Below are 14,773 nucleotides of genomic sequence, written 5' to 3'. Positions count from 1 at the left end.
TGTTTAAAAGGACCTGAGGGACAGGGTGGCGCATAAGTATTCCTGGATCTCCTACCCTTTTTCTCTTGGAGTCTCAAGCTTGAATCCTGGAGCAAATGCTGGTTGGTAGCTAGACTTTCAACCCAGTGTCACTTGTGATAACCATCTCTTACTGAGCATATCAGTTAGCTTGTCTGTGTAACAAGTCACCCCAAATTTTAGTGGTTTAAAACAACAACCATGCATTTAGCTCCCGGTTCTCTGAGTTAGCAGTTTGGGCCCATCTGGGCAGTTCCAGGACGGGCCAGGCTCTGCTGATCTCAGTCTCTGCATGGAGCTCACTCATGCACCTGCCAGAGATGCCTGTGTCACCTGGGGGCCAGCTGAGTGTCTCTCAGGGTACCTCAGTTCTCCACCATGTGCCCTCTCATGCTCCAGCAAGCTAGCCAGGCTTGCTCACGTGGTGCTTCAGGGGTTCAAGAGTACAGGAGTGGCAGCTGCAGGACCTCTTGAGTCCTAGGCTAGGCTTACACCTGGCACAGTGTCACTTCTGCCACTTTCCATTCTTTAAAGCAGGTCACAGGGTCAGCCCAGATTCAAGGGGTGGGAAAACAGGCCTCATCTCTTGATGGGAAGAGCTACATAATAATATTGTAGCCATTACTGGAACCTTCCCCACTGAGCCCACCTGCTCTGTGCCAGGCACCAGGGGACTGGGATTAGGAGATGGGTAAGACACAGTCCTTGGTCTCAGGGCAGGCACTGTCTAGTTGGAAGAGAGGCGCAACATGATCGTTACAATACAGTGTGACAAGTGCCATCACAGGACAGAGAAAGTGGGATTTTAATGCAGAAACCAGGCCATCTACCTCTGCCAGTAGTATCAAGAAAGACTTTGCAGAAAGGGTGACGTGCAGGCCATCTCTTGAAGGGTGACTGGAAGTTTTCCAAGCCAAGGAAACAGTGTGGCCAAAGTCAGAGAGACATGAATAAGGAAAGGTGCAAGATCATTGAGCCCAAGGTGGGTGGAAAGTGGTAGCAAGGACCCACGGGCTACGGCAGGGCTCTTTGATCAAGTCCCAAGCTCATGGGAGTTTAAACTTGAGTCTGATTTAGTGGCAGATGGGTGCAGGAGTGCAGGGAAATGAAGGTGTGTGGGTTGTCAGAAATATCGACTATGTTAGTCTGTTTTACGTTTCTATAAAGTAATACCTGAGGCTGGGTAATTTATAAAGAAAAGAGGTTTATTTGGCTCGCAGTTCTGCAGGCTGTACAAGAAGCCTGGTCCCGGCATGTGCTTCCGATGAGGGCCTCAGGAAGCCTCCTCTCATGACAGAAGGCGAAGGGGGAGCAGGCATGTCACATGGCGAGGGAGGGAGCAAGAGAGAGAGGAGGGGGTGCCCAGGCTCTTTTAAGCAACCAGCTCTGGCACGAGCTAATGGAGCGAGAACTCACTCATTACCACCAGGATGGCACCAAGCCATTCATGAGGGACCCGCTCCTATGACCCAAACACCTCCCACTGGGCCCACTTCCAACACTGAGTATCAAATTTCAACATGAGATTTGGAGGGGCCAAATATCCTAACTATATCACTGATCAATTCTGAAATCCATCAACACTTATGTACTAACCCTTTTATTGTAAAGTGACGTAATTCCAATGACAAAAGGGCATTTGTCAGGCTTAGCTGTGTTCAGGGGCTCCAAAATGCCAACAGGACTCAGCCTTTCTCCTTCCATCTCCCGGTTCTCAGCCAGCTCCGAGGAGGTACATTGGGTTGGTCTGCAAAGGGCCTCGTGCGCCTTGCTCTGACGTCCTCCCTCTCTCCTGTCATTTCCTTTCTCAGCTGTAGCCAGAACAGCCAGTGTGGGTTTTCTTATTTCAGTTGGCCCACCTGGGAGGAGGGCCGGGAGAAGGCTTAGGAACTCTGGTGCTGTTGAACAGATCTAAATGTCAGCTCCAGTGGGCAGTCTAGAGGCTGAGCCTGTGTGGATTTCCCACTCCCTCTGGTAAGGATATTTCTTCTGTAGGCTGGAGCAGGTGTCTGTCTTCCCACAAAGTCCTTCCGGAGACCCTGAGATAGAGGAGCTGGAAAAGTGAGCGCAGGCCTCCTGGCCTCCCTCAGTTCTTTGACCATGGGCGGAGCCCAGCCCCCAAGCCAGGAATGAATCGATTAAACTGACCCCAGGCCTTTGGTCACAGAATAGCAGCATCCCATTTACCCACATTAAGAAATTAGCTAGGGACCAGGCACGGTGGCTCATGCCTGTAATCCCAGCACTTTGGGAGGCCAAGGTGGGAGGATCATTCGAGGCCAGGAGTTCAAGACCAGCCTGGGCAACACAAGAAGACCCCATTTTTACAAAAAAGAAAAAAGCAAAAAAAAAAAAAAAAGAGAGAGAGAGAGAGAGAAATGAGCTGGGAAATGACAGAGCAAGACGGTGGAGAACTAGTTGAGATAGGGTACCCTTGTCTTTGTCTCTCTGGCAACAGGGCTTCCCTAATTGCCACTTTTGTGGCAACTCCCATCATACTGGTCGCCTGAAAGCATTTCAGATCATTCCTCTTCTGAAAAGTGCTGGAGGTGAGAGAAAATGGTGAAACTGTTTATCACAATACCCAGGCTTAACCCTGAAAGATATTTAAGATGGTTTCGGGCCTTCTAAAAAGGAAGGTGCTGACTCTCTCAATGAGGCTTTTGTTTGGTTAGGAAAACAATAGAAAAAAAAAAAAACAAAAAACTACTAGCAAGCTGCCAGGACTCTCATCTGATATATTATAACTTGGCTTTTCCACCTACTTCATCTTTCGGCATCCCTCCCCCGCCCTCGTCTGTGGAATCTGGGCTTCCTGGCACTCCGTGCCTTACACAGGATGCCAGGTATAGATCAGGTATAGCACCACGAAAGGCAGGGAAAAGACAAGCTGTGTCTCTCCCAGAGCTGGTTGCAGCGAGCAGCCCGGGACACGCTTCATGTTCCTTCGGTGGTGAGGTTGTGCAGGCCGACACAGCAAAGGGAGGGTGAGACTGCTCTCAGTGAGCTTGCCGGGCCAAGTTCAGCCCAAAGATGCATTGTATCTGGCCCATACCCTGTTATAATTTTTTAAAAATTAGGTGTCCACGATTCACATAAAAATGCAGACTTCTGGCTTCTTTGGAAAAATGGAGAATGACACCAGTGGGCAATGGCTGTTGTTAGCAGTGCTGTCCCCATTAGATGGCGGCCCCCTAGTTTGCCATCCCTGCCCTCCCCCAACACCTGCTCCTAGTGAACAGGGACACAGCACCCACCTTGTGCCAGGTCCTGTGCTGAGTGCTTTACATCGGTGGGTCACCAGCTGCTGCACATTAGGATTACCTGGGAGCTTTTAAATATCCCGATGTCCAGGCCTCCAAGCCAGTTAAGTCAGTACCTCTGGAGATGCAAGCCAGGCATCAGAATTTTGCAGTCCCCCCAAGTGGTTCCGAAGTGCAGCCGTGGGTGAGACCCGGTGCTCATCCGTGCAGCGCTGACCCAGGCAGCCCCTGCTCTGGAGCCTGGGGCTACACTGCGCACTGTGCATGGCCTGCCCGGCCCCGAGGGCACCGCACTTCCCTACCCTCTCAGATACCAGTAGCCACCCGTCAAAGAAGAGAATGACAAACATCACAGAGGAATCCCAGATAAAGCTCCAGGGGGTACCAGAGGAGGGAGAGAAGACTTCTCAGAAGAGGTGTCCTGAACTGAGGTGATGGAAAGGTCTCTGTCACTTCTGGAAAATGTAGCTTTTGGAGGTTGGCTTAAAGTCGGTAGATATTTCCAGTTCAGCTGGTAAAAATATTCTCAGCCTCGTCTCTAACGAGTATTCATGGTTCCTGCCTACGGAGATTATATAGTGTTTATGGCCTTTGGTCATGAATTATTAATGATTTTGAAATTGTGGTCATTGTAGTTTACTCAAAAATCATTAGGAAGTAGATTTATCAGGCAGTGTTAAAAAAAATATAAAAAGGAAATAGCAGAGGAGGAAGAAATCTTTATTCGTCATCCAGTCCACAGCGTCCATGCTGGTTCCCAGGGCACTGTGGGGGTCATGGGTGTAGTCCTGGGGACATGTCCTCGTACCACACAGAGCCACAGAGGCTCCTGGCGACTCCGTGAATTAGTACCCACAAGGTGCTGTGGGGGCAGCAGATCAGGTCCTGGAGTCAAGCAGCTCTGCCTCAAGTCCCAGTTGTGTGACCTTGGACAAGTGTCTTGACCCTCTCACCTCATTTGATAATGCCCCTCTTGGAGAGCAGATGTACAGATTAAAGGCAGTAACATATTAAAGTACCTGGCACAGTGCTCTAGGCACAGGAATGTTAGGTATGTCATTTACAGCAGCGGTCCCCAACCTTTTTGGCACCAGGGATCGGTTTCATGGAAGACAATTTTTCCATGGACAGGCGATGGGGGTTAGTGGTGGAGCTCTGTGGCCCAGGGGTTGCGGAACTGCAGATTCAGAGCGTATAGCTTTTAGCAGAGAGATTAACAGGATACAGGCAGCGCAACTGCACTTCTTACCAAAGGGGCCTCCCTCTCTCCAGCTGGACTGTAGGCTGACTCCAGCCTTCCTGCTTCCTGGCTGTGTGTCCCCAGACCAAGTGGGTACCAGGCAGGCTAGTCCCAGAGCCCCCATTCTTAACCACTCAGAGAGCCTCCCATGATAATGGGCTGCCATCATTTGCAGTTGATTGGAGATTCCAAAAAATGCTCTTGACAGCACACTCATTTCTGGAGCTGACTTTGTAAAGGATTGCAAAAGTCATTTAACTCACCCACCTAGAAAATGTTAAGCCTTCTAAGCCTTCCCTTTGCATGCACGTACACGCACACGGGCATGCGCATACACACACAAACAACTTCCTACTGTTAGCAGAGACTTTGGTGCAAGACTAGAGACTCCCTTCATTTTTCCTAAGCAAAGGAGGAGACAGAGATCTCAGGGGAATACAGCAAAGGCGGGAGCCCAGGATCCAGAGTGCCTCCAGGGATGAGGTTATCTGGACAACCATCTCTGTCCCCTCTGGGTCTCTGAACCTTGCTGCTTTCTGTCTTGATGCTCTTGTTTATTAACTGTTTCTTCTTTATAAGCCCAGGTCAGAAGCCAGAGACAGAGGCTGATTGGCCTTGCTAATCAATACTCAAGAGTATCTGCGGGGTACAGTACTCCTGACAGCCATCCCCTCCTCTCCCAAGAGGCAGCCACTGTAATCAATTTCTTATGTGTCCTTCCAGAAATGCTCTACAGCTATGGAACTATGCAGAACAAATATGTTCTATCTCCTTTACCCACCTATCCATCCTCCTCCCTTATTTAACACGATAGCATAGAACACACATTGTTTTGTTCCTGATTTTTTTTTTTTTTTCATTTAACAACATGTCTTGGAGTCATCCTTCCATAGCAGGATAAGTGGATAAACTTCATTCTTTTCTTGGCTGCATAGTATTCCATTGTGGATGTATAGGAGCATAATCCTTTATTTGAACCCTTTAGGGCCAAATCTGTTTCATTTTTTTAGATTTAAAAAGTAATACCATCCCAGTAGGGCCCAGAAAAGCATTTGATAATCAAATACGTTATTATATACAGCAACATATGAATATTCCTACTAAGTGGGATAAAGGCTATAAATTCCACGTTAGTTCAGATCAGTTTTCGCTACTAAATAATTGCATACATGTATTACTAGTTCCCAATTAATGAACATCTAGGCAATTCATAGTCTTTTGCTACTATAAGAATACTTTAAAGAATATTCTAGAGCAGATATCTTTGTGTACATGTGCAGGAATAGCCAAAGGTTAAATTTTTAGAAGTAGAATTAATGGATGAAAGAGTGTGTGCTTTATTTAAATTGATGTTTCCAATTTATCTCCTAACAATGCATGAAAGGGGCAGAGCTTTTTGTTCCAGGCAACTTGTAGAGGGCTGGCCAGATTCAGGTGTGGCTGTCCTTGGCCGAGGTACCCACAATGGAGCAATTTAGTGGCCACCCCTATAGTTTGTTCCCTAGTCTCAGAGAGGGTGGGAGCAGGGAAGTTGTGTTTTGTTTTGTTTTGTTTTGTTTTTTGAGACAGAGTCTCACTTTTTTGCCCTGGCTAGAGTTCCGTGGCGTCAGCCTAGCTCACAGCAACCTCAAACTCCTGGGCTCAAGCGATCCTTCTGCCTCAGCCTCCTGAGTTGCTGGGACTACAGGCATACGCCACCATGCCCAACTAATTTTTTCTATATATATTTTTAGTTGTCCAGATAATTTCTCTCTATTTTTTAGTAGAGACGGGGTCTTGCTCTTGCTCAGGCTGGTCTCAAGCTTCTGACCTTGAGCAATCCTCCCGCCTTGGCCTCCCAGAGTGCTAGGATTACAGGCGTGAGCCACCACGCCTGGCTGAGAAGTTTACCTTGATTTCTGCAAGCTATCACTCATGGCCCTTAACTCAGGGCAGCTGTCCTGGCTGATTGCAGGAGGCCAGTGGGACTGATGACTTTTAGTGTGAGTGTCAGACTCCACTAGCAAGCAAACAGCAGACACTTCCTTCCCTTTCCTCAGCTCAGTTCTCAGTGTTCTTGCATCTTCAGCCTCTGGGGAATCAGGAGCTTTCCCGTCCATATTTACAGATCTCAATTGCTTTGTTTAATTTTTTTTTTTTTTAAAGGAAGAAAGAAAAAAGGAAATGTGAGCTGCTGGTGGTGCATTACAAAGAGCCTGATATGACAGCTGACATTCCAAGTCTGCACTTTTACCGGAATGAAACCTTTTAGTTCCTATTTCTGGGCAGAGGAGAACTAAATATATTGTAGATCCAATTGCCAAATGCATTCCCTGTTGGGAAATTACTGTTGTCAGTCTTTCTGCTTCTTGAGGTCTTGGTCTCTGTAGCTTTGAGAACTTGGAAAATTGGGCCCGTGGTAACATTGACAGCTTCTGATTTATGCAGGGCAAATAGGTCACATGGCAGGGTTGGAAGCTGTGCAGCAAAGCAGTTGAGCCTGTGAACAGCCTGGATTGCTAGGCTAGCTCTGCCACTTAGGCAAGTTACCTACCCTGTCTGTGACTTGACTTCCCCTCCTATGAGGTAGGCATGATACAGAACCTGTGTCACAGGGCAGTGGTAAGGATTTGGTGAGTTCATAAGTATAAAGTGCTTAGAACTGTGCCTAGTACATACTAGGAGATCAATAAATGTTAAGGATTATAATTTAGGACTGGCAGAGGCAAAACAGCCCGTTTAAAAAGATAATCCCTTCAAAGTCGGAGATAGAAAAATCTTGCCAAGAAAGAGCAGGACATGGATTGGACCAGGGTTCCTCACCCCTTTGGTGGATCGAAGAATGACACATAATCCCTCCCTGTTGGAATTGCTTGCATATGAATCCCCAGTCGACTCCGGGACCCCTGCAACCAGCTTGGGCGCTGTAGGAGACATGTACGCAAACACAGTGCCTAGATCCCAAGTTTAACAACAACAAGGCCAAGGCTTCAGCCTCGAAAAGCAAAGAGAATCAATTTCTGATAAAATGCCAGGCAGAAGATTGACATGTCTAAAACCTTCCTGGTATCAGCTTAGCTTCCAGCACAAGATTAAACTCTAGGAAAAACCCATCAGAGAACTGCAATTTGTGACCAGAAAGAGATAATGTTGACAGCTTTCCCTTCCCACGTCTGTTTTGGATAAGCAATGTGCCCTTCAGTAGAGCATCATCAAAGTTTTCTCTATCCTTAGATCTTAGGCATGAAATTGCCTTTAAAGTGTCTCCCTTTACCTCCTTCCTCTATCCTCCAAAATCACTTTATGGAATATACAATATGATTAGTAAAAAGAATGTTACTAAGAGGAATTTATTGCAAGGTACTCGTGAAAGGTATTTCTCTAGGCTAAAAACACCCCTGTGAAAACTGTCCCTTAGTCTGGGGACACCTCTGGAGAGGCAGCACAAGGGTCATAAAAGTGCCAGACCATGTCGGCTCCAGTCCAGGCTGCTGCCTCTGGACTGGATCTCCCCTTGCTGGGCCACTGTTTCCTCTGTGGTCCCCCAAGTCTGACAAGAACCAATGGTTCTCTGACTTGGACTTTGTTAGGGTCCTCAGTCCATGTCTCTCAGACTCTGTTTAAGTGATAGAAGCCATCCTCAAACCAGCTTCAGCCAAAAAGAGAATTTGTTGCCTTACTTAGCTGAAACATTCAGGGGTGGACATCAGGCATGGCTTGATCTAGGTGCTCAGACTCAGTCCCTCTCAACTCTGCCTTCTCCCGTGGCAGATCTATTCTCCAGCAGGCTGTTCTCACTCAGTGCCAAGATGGCCACCAGTAGCCCCAGGCTTACAGCAGAGAGGCCAGATAGCCTGGAGGGGAAAGTTCAGGCACTGGAGCCAGAAGGCTTGGGGACGAATCCTGGCTCATCACCTACCCAAGCAGCCTAACCACTTCTGAGCCTCAGTTTCTTCCTATATAGAATGGGTACAGTAATAGCACCCTCCTCACTGGGCAGTCAGGGGTGCCTAGAACAGTGTCTGACACCTAATAATCCCTGAATAAGTGATAGGTGCCTCTTCCTCCTCTTCTCCTTCCTGTCATTAGTGTAATTCTCTCAGCAACTTCAGCAAAAGAGAGCATTCTCCAAGGGTGACAGTCCAGCCACGTCCCCAGATTGAGACTGGCTGGCCAGTCCACGGTTGTGTATTCATCCTGGAGATGAGGGTAGGCTGGGGTGAATCCCATGTTAAACTTATGGGAAGGAAGGGGTGTTTTCCCAAAGGAAAATCAGGAGACTGTTGACAGATGAAAGGGGACAGGATAGTGGGCAGGTGAAAAACACGTACCGTCCACATCCTGGCCACTGGGTGATGGGAACAGTAAAACAGACAGATTGCACAATTGTTAAAAATTGCTTTCACATCCATTGTCGTACTTGCTCCTCACAATACTCTGGCGAGGTGAGCAATAATATCCTCATCTTGCTCGAGAGGAAATCTAGGCTCAGAGCAGTGAGATGACTTGCCCCAGTTAACACAGCAAGTGCAGGGCCAAGCTGATTCCCTGTGTTCCGTGCAAAGTGGAAAGAATATGTCACTTTCTCTCCTTTCCCCTAGAATCTCCCAGGACCCTGCTGCCTGTTTAGAGCCAGAGAGGAGGACCCTTGCCTGGGTCCTTACCCTCTCTGTGACTTGACTTCCCCTCCTGTAAGGAGGCAGGGGCAATGACTGCCAGATACATGTGAGCCTCAGGTTACTCATCTGACAAGTGGAGATAGTCTGATACCTCCCCCAACCCAATAAATTAACCATGACTGGATTCCAATTAAAAGCCACTGAAGGCCAGGCACAGTGGCTCTCGCCTATAGTCCTAGGACCTTGGGAGTCAAATGTGGGAGGATTCCTTGAGGCCAGGAGTTCAAGGCCAGCCTGGACGATATAGTGAGACCCCATCTCTACAAAAAAATAGAAAAATTAGCCAGGGGCAGAATATGGTGCAAGAAGCGTCATGCTAATAGTTTATCTTGTGAGCACAAGATCTCCCTTTTCCTTCTAGCTATGCCCTGCCTTTTTGTCCCAGAGACCCATGGTCACAGCTCCCAAAGGCTAACTGGATTAAAGGGCCACCTCCTGGAATGCCCACAAGAGTTCTCAGTCAATCTCTCTGACCCTTAACCTGGGGCCTTCGCCCCTCCCTGGAGAGTGTACCGCCTCTGGGTTTGGAGCAGCCCAGGGCCACCTCCACCTTTCACGGCAGTCCCTCCTAGCTGCTGTTTTGGCCTCTGTTTTTGTGCATTAGTCTGATTCTGTCTGCCATCCATTTCTTGGGGATGCCTCAACATTTTTAATCTGCCAGTGGCACCCCTCCTTATTGTCCCATGCTGTCATAGATTTTAAATGGTATTTCTGTGGACTTGGGTAGGAGAGGCTGATGTGTGTACTTGCTCTTGGTTTTCCTAACTTGCTTCATTCTCAAGGTGACTTCTTGTTCAGAGTTTTCACTTCCCTGGTCACCTTCATCTAGACAAGTTCATTTTTCTCTGAAAGTACACTGTCTGAGAACCAAATGGAAAATTCCAACTGCGAACTGATCAGTGTAGAATATAGGAATGGAGCGCCCTTTCCTAGTAAGAACTGGGTTCAAATACTGCCACTGCTCTATACTGCTTTGGTCAAGTTTCTTCACCTGTCTCAGCCTCAGTGTCCTTACCTGTTAAATGGGGATGATGATAATAATACCTACCTCACTGGGTTAACAAGAGTGTTAATTGCAACAGTGGATGTCGAGTGTTCAACATGGGGCATGGCACACTATGGGTATTCAAACATGTTAGTGCCCCTCCTCTCTCTTAGTGTGAGCAAATGTCTTTAACACACTCCTTGTGCGTGCTGTGCTGGTGGTAGATCTTGGCAGCTACTCCATTCTGTTAGCTCATACTGAGCACATCAGCTAAAGCCCTGTCTTTTGTCTCATGAACTCTGCTCAAGTCACACTTCCCTCCAGTGTCCCCGACCTTGCGTAGGACCTTTACCTTGACCGTGGTGCATTTTGTCAAACTGGTCTTCCTCCATCTCTAGCCTGAAGAAAGTGATCTAAACTCGGATTCCGTCATCCAGTTTATTCCGTGTACCTCCCGTCTGAATGTTATCCACAGACTTAATGAACAGCCTCAGCAGTCAGACCCAGCCATTGATAAAATTATGGCCTGGGATAGGACCAAGGACAGAACCCCGTGGCATGCCACCCTTCCCGGGAAGAGTCATTTAGATGACTGGGAAAGATGATTAATTTGTCCAGTTCCTGTAATAGTATGTCCTTGTGGCTTGATTATAATAATAATATTAGCAACCGTGCATTGCATGTTACTTCTCATGGGCCAGGCACTGAGGTAAGGGTTTTTCACATATTACTTTTATTTCTTATAGCAACTCTGCAAGGTAAGTACTTGTATTTTAGGACTTGGTTAAAAAAAATAAACTCAACCTAGCTTTAGCAAGAGTGGAACTATGTTACTTTATCACAAGGCTCTGAAGTGGGTGTGTGGCTGGGCGTGGTGGCTCACGCCTATAATCCTAGCACTCTGGGAGGCCCGAGGCGGGAGGGTCGCTTGAGGTCAGGAGTTTGAGACCAGCCTAAGCAAGAGTGAGCCCTGTCTCTACTAAAAATAGAAAGAAATGATCTGGACCACTAAAAATATATAGAAAAAATTAGCCGGGCATGGTGGTACATGCCTGTAGTCCCAGCTATTCGGGAGGCTGAGGCAGGATTGCTTGAGCCCAGGAGTTTGAGGTTGCTGTGAGCTAGGCTGATACCATGGCACTCTAGCCTGAATGACAGGGTGAGACAGTCTCAAAAATAAAATATAAAATAAAAAATTATTTATAACTTTCCAGATAAGGCTAATATTCCTTTTGCTAATTCCTACTGCTCCATAATCCTCTCCTGGAGCAGCTGTTGCCATGAGCTTAGCATATATCCTTCTAGACCTTTCTGTGTGCATTTATATACCTGTGTAGTCATAAAGTATATGTGGGGGTTTTTTAATGTATTTTTTTTTTTTTTTACCATAGGTGGTATCATACTGGATGTATCATTTTGCAACATGCTTTTGTAACTCTCAACTTGCCCACTCTCCCTGAAATACGTGTCTTGGAGATTCGTGCTTGGTGTCATCTGCTCTTTTCTTTTTTAACCTGTTGCATAGTATTTCCTGGGATGGACAGGCTGTGGGTTATTTGGCCGTAAGGTTTGCTTTCAACTAGCATTCTGCACATTCTTCCCCAGGCTCCTGTTGAGTCTTTCTCTAGGCTGGACTCTGAGGAGTGAAATGGCCGGGTCTGAGCAGATTGAGGCTATGCAGGGTGTGGTTTTTGTCTGGTTTTAGTGGATACTGCCTCATTGCTCCCCAAAGTGCTCTGTTAACTGGCCTTCCCAGCCTTTGCAGGTTTTGAATGAAGAAGCCACCGAGATCTGTGTTTTAGAGCAAAGCACATTGGCAGGGCCATGGGTAGGAGGGCATCCTCAGGAGGCTGAGAAACCGTGGCATTTGTGTCACACTACTTTGGGGGCTGACAAGATTCTCCCAATCCCTTCCTTCCTTCCTGAAAATAGAGCAGCACTATCGAACACCACCTCCCCCAGTCTGCACGCCCGGCCTCTTCCCCGAGAGCTGGTTGCTGTTCCTAAATTGGCTTCGCCACCCAGAGTCCTGGCCACCCCACTTGGTGGCTCAGCTGTTGAACAAAAACGCAGGAGTTGAGGACCATATGTCATACACCTTCATAATGACCATACTTCAGAATTAAAATTGCAGCCTGTGACCCAATTAATTGTACGTTTGGGACTTGGGTCTGGCCTGTTTGAATTCAGGATCATTGCGGGAAGTCCTGGATATCAGGCGTGTCCGTCCAGTTCCGAATGCATTTATCAGTGGCCTTTGGTGTAACGAGTCCCAACATGCCCTGGGAGCTCATGGTCAGGGTGGAGCCATGTGCCGTCTTGGGTTCCCCAGGGAGCAGTCTCTGAGCTGGAGATGCGTGCACAGGACGTGTACTGGGGAAGGCTCTCAGGATGATACCTGGGGGGTGAGGGCAGCAGGGGTGGAGGGAGGAGTTGACCTGTGAGGCAGGCCCCAGGGATCCCACAGATCCTGGGTGGGGATGGGTGGCCCTTCAGAAATGCCCTCAGTTGAGGCAAGGAGCCAGGGTCTTTGTACCCTTGGCATCAACCAGTATCAGAGAGCAGGCATTACCTTGGGCAAGACAGGTTTCTTCCTGGGAAGGGACCCAGCAGTGAGCCACCAGCCATCTGCACTCCCGGCAGCTGAGGCATGAGCGATCCAGGCCCCGCAGTGCGCAGCATCTACTTCCCACCCCTAAGCCCCTGGCCATGAGCCTGTGATAAGTGCTCCAGCACAGGCTCTGTGGAAATGCCTCGGGAACACAGCTGAGGGAGAGGGGACCCAGCCTGGGATGGAGGCTTGCAGAGAGGAAGCCCTGAACCCCAAACCTGTACACCCACTGCCAGCACCCGACTGCTCCTCTTGGGGGCTGCAGAGGCTCCTCACCACAACATGCCCCACCCAAACTCAGATCTGCTCTTCCTCCAGCCTGCACCTCTCCAGGAAAGGAACCTCCATCCCTCCAGTGACACAGGCCAGAAACCCGGGGTCATCCTTGGTACCCCGTCTCCCTCTCCTCTTCTTCCCAACCCATCACCAAGCCCTGTGCCTTTACCTTGGAAATCCCTCCTCCCTGTCCCTCCACACTGCTGACATCTGCTCCCTGGCACCCAGACTCGGCCACCACAGCCCTTAATTCCAACTCCCACCCTCCGCTCCAGTGATGCTGTGTGGCTTCCCACAGATCTGAGGCTAAGGGGAAAACTCCTGCCTTGGCCCCCTGGTGTTTGTGGTCTGGCCTCAGCCTGTGTCAGGCCCTGGTCTCTTTGTCCCACCCGCCTTCCTTGTCCCTTCTGTGCTCAGTACTTAGGCTGGCCTGTGGCCTTGGCGCATGCGTCCACTTTGCTTAGAACACTCTCCCCCTCCTCCCCTAATTAGCCTGTGCATACCTCAGGTGTTGGTTCTGTTGTCACTTGCAGGGAAGCATCTCTGCCTGACCTCCCTTTTAAAGCCACTCATACTCCAACCCCCACCAGAGCATTGACGTCACACATTTGGTGGCGGTGGTGGGGTTATTTGTTTAAAATCTGCCCTCCTCACTAGACTGCCAGCTAGGACATGCCCTGGCACGGACTAGGAGGTGTCAGTAAGTCTGAAGGAAAGTAGGGAAGAGAGGAGGGGGGTGAGGCTGGAAGGAACGTAGTCCCAGATGCTCAGGGAGGGGATGGGAGCGAGAGGAAACTAAACTGTCGCCTTCATATTCCCAGATCGACATTATCTCATATGGCAAAAATCCTGACTGTAGTACGTGAGAGTAAATCCAATTTGAGACCCCTGAACCCTGCTGCGCTGCCCTAGACTTAAGCATAAGGTTTCAGCAGCACAGACAGGCTTTGCCCTCATCACGTGGAAAGCAGGCCTGGAATGTCAGAGCCAGGTCCCTCTGGCTGTCCCCTGGGTTCAGCCAACATTCTCTGACCACTCTGCCCAGCCCCAAGACAGCCTCGAGGGGTCCTCTGGCATCGTGCTTTTGCACATGCTGTTCCCCTTCTGCATGCCCTGCTGCCCACCCCCGGCCCTCCCCTATCCTCCTGGTGAGCTCCTTTACAATCCAGTGCCTTGTCCTTTCCTCGGCAAAGCCCGCCAAGCCCTGCCAGCAATGCCAGGCCCTCCGCTCTCCCCGCCACCCTACATGGCACAGGTCCCTTCCTCTGACCTGCCACACTGCACTGGAGCAATTGATTTTCCGCTTCCAACCCTCCACTCCAAGTTCCTTGAGGCCAGGGATTTTGTCTTCCTCCCTTTCCTTCTGTTCCTCCTTGTTCCCTCCTTTCCACAAATACCTTATAAGCTCCTCATGTGTGCCAGGAATTGGTCGGGTGCTGGGAGATACAGCAGTGAGCAAGCTGGCACCGTCCCTGCCCTGGTGGGTCTGGAGTCCTGATGGGGGGTGGGGCGCCACAGACAAATGCACAAAGAGATGCTTTCAGGGAGTGGGAGCAGGGTGAGGAGGCTGGGGACGAGGGTAGAGGCCCCTGGAAGAGGAGACACAGGCCAAACACACTCACCCTCAAGCAAGCAGGGAAACATTCTAGGCCGGGGAAACAGCAAGGGCAATGTCAATGGAAAAGAACCCAATGTCTGTAAAATAGTGTAAAGAGGTTTGTT

The 14,773-nt window shown here is 49.1% G+C and overlaps 1 protein-coding gene across 1 annotated transcript in view; it reads left to right on the top strand.

The window, feature by feature from the left end:
* Window positions 1–14,773, top strand: part of KATNIP (katanin interacting protein) — a 169,054-nt gene that overhangs the window by 20,226 nt on the left and 134,055 nt on the right. The gene's annotated exons all lie outside the window — the stretch shown is intronic.

Source organism: Eulemur rufifrons, chromosome 14 (genome assembly GCF_041146395.1).
Source record: "Eulemur rufifrons isolate Redbay chromosome 14, OSU_ERuf_1, whole genome shotgun sequence".
In the NCBI taxonomy this organism is placed as follows: Eukaryota; Metazoa; Chordata; class Mammalia; order Primates; family Lemuridae; genus Eulemur; species Eulemur rufifrons.
Note: the sequence above shows the minus strand (reverse complement) of the source record. Positions and strands in the feature narration are given on the sequence as shown.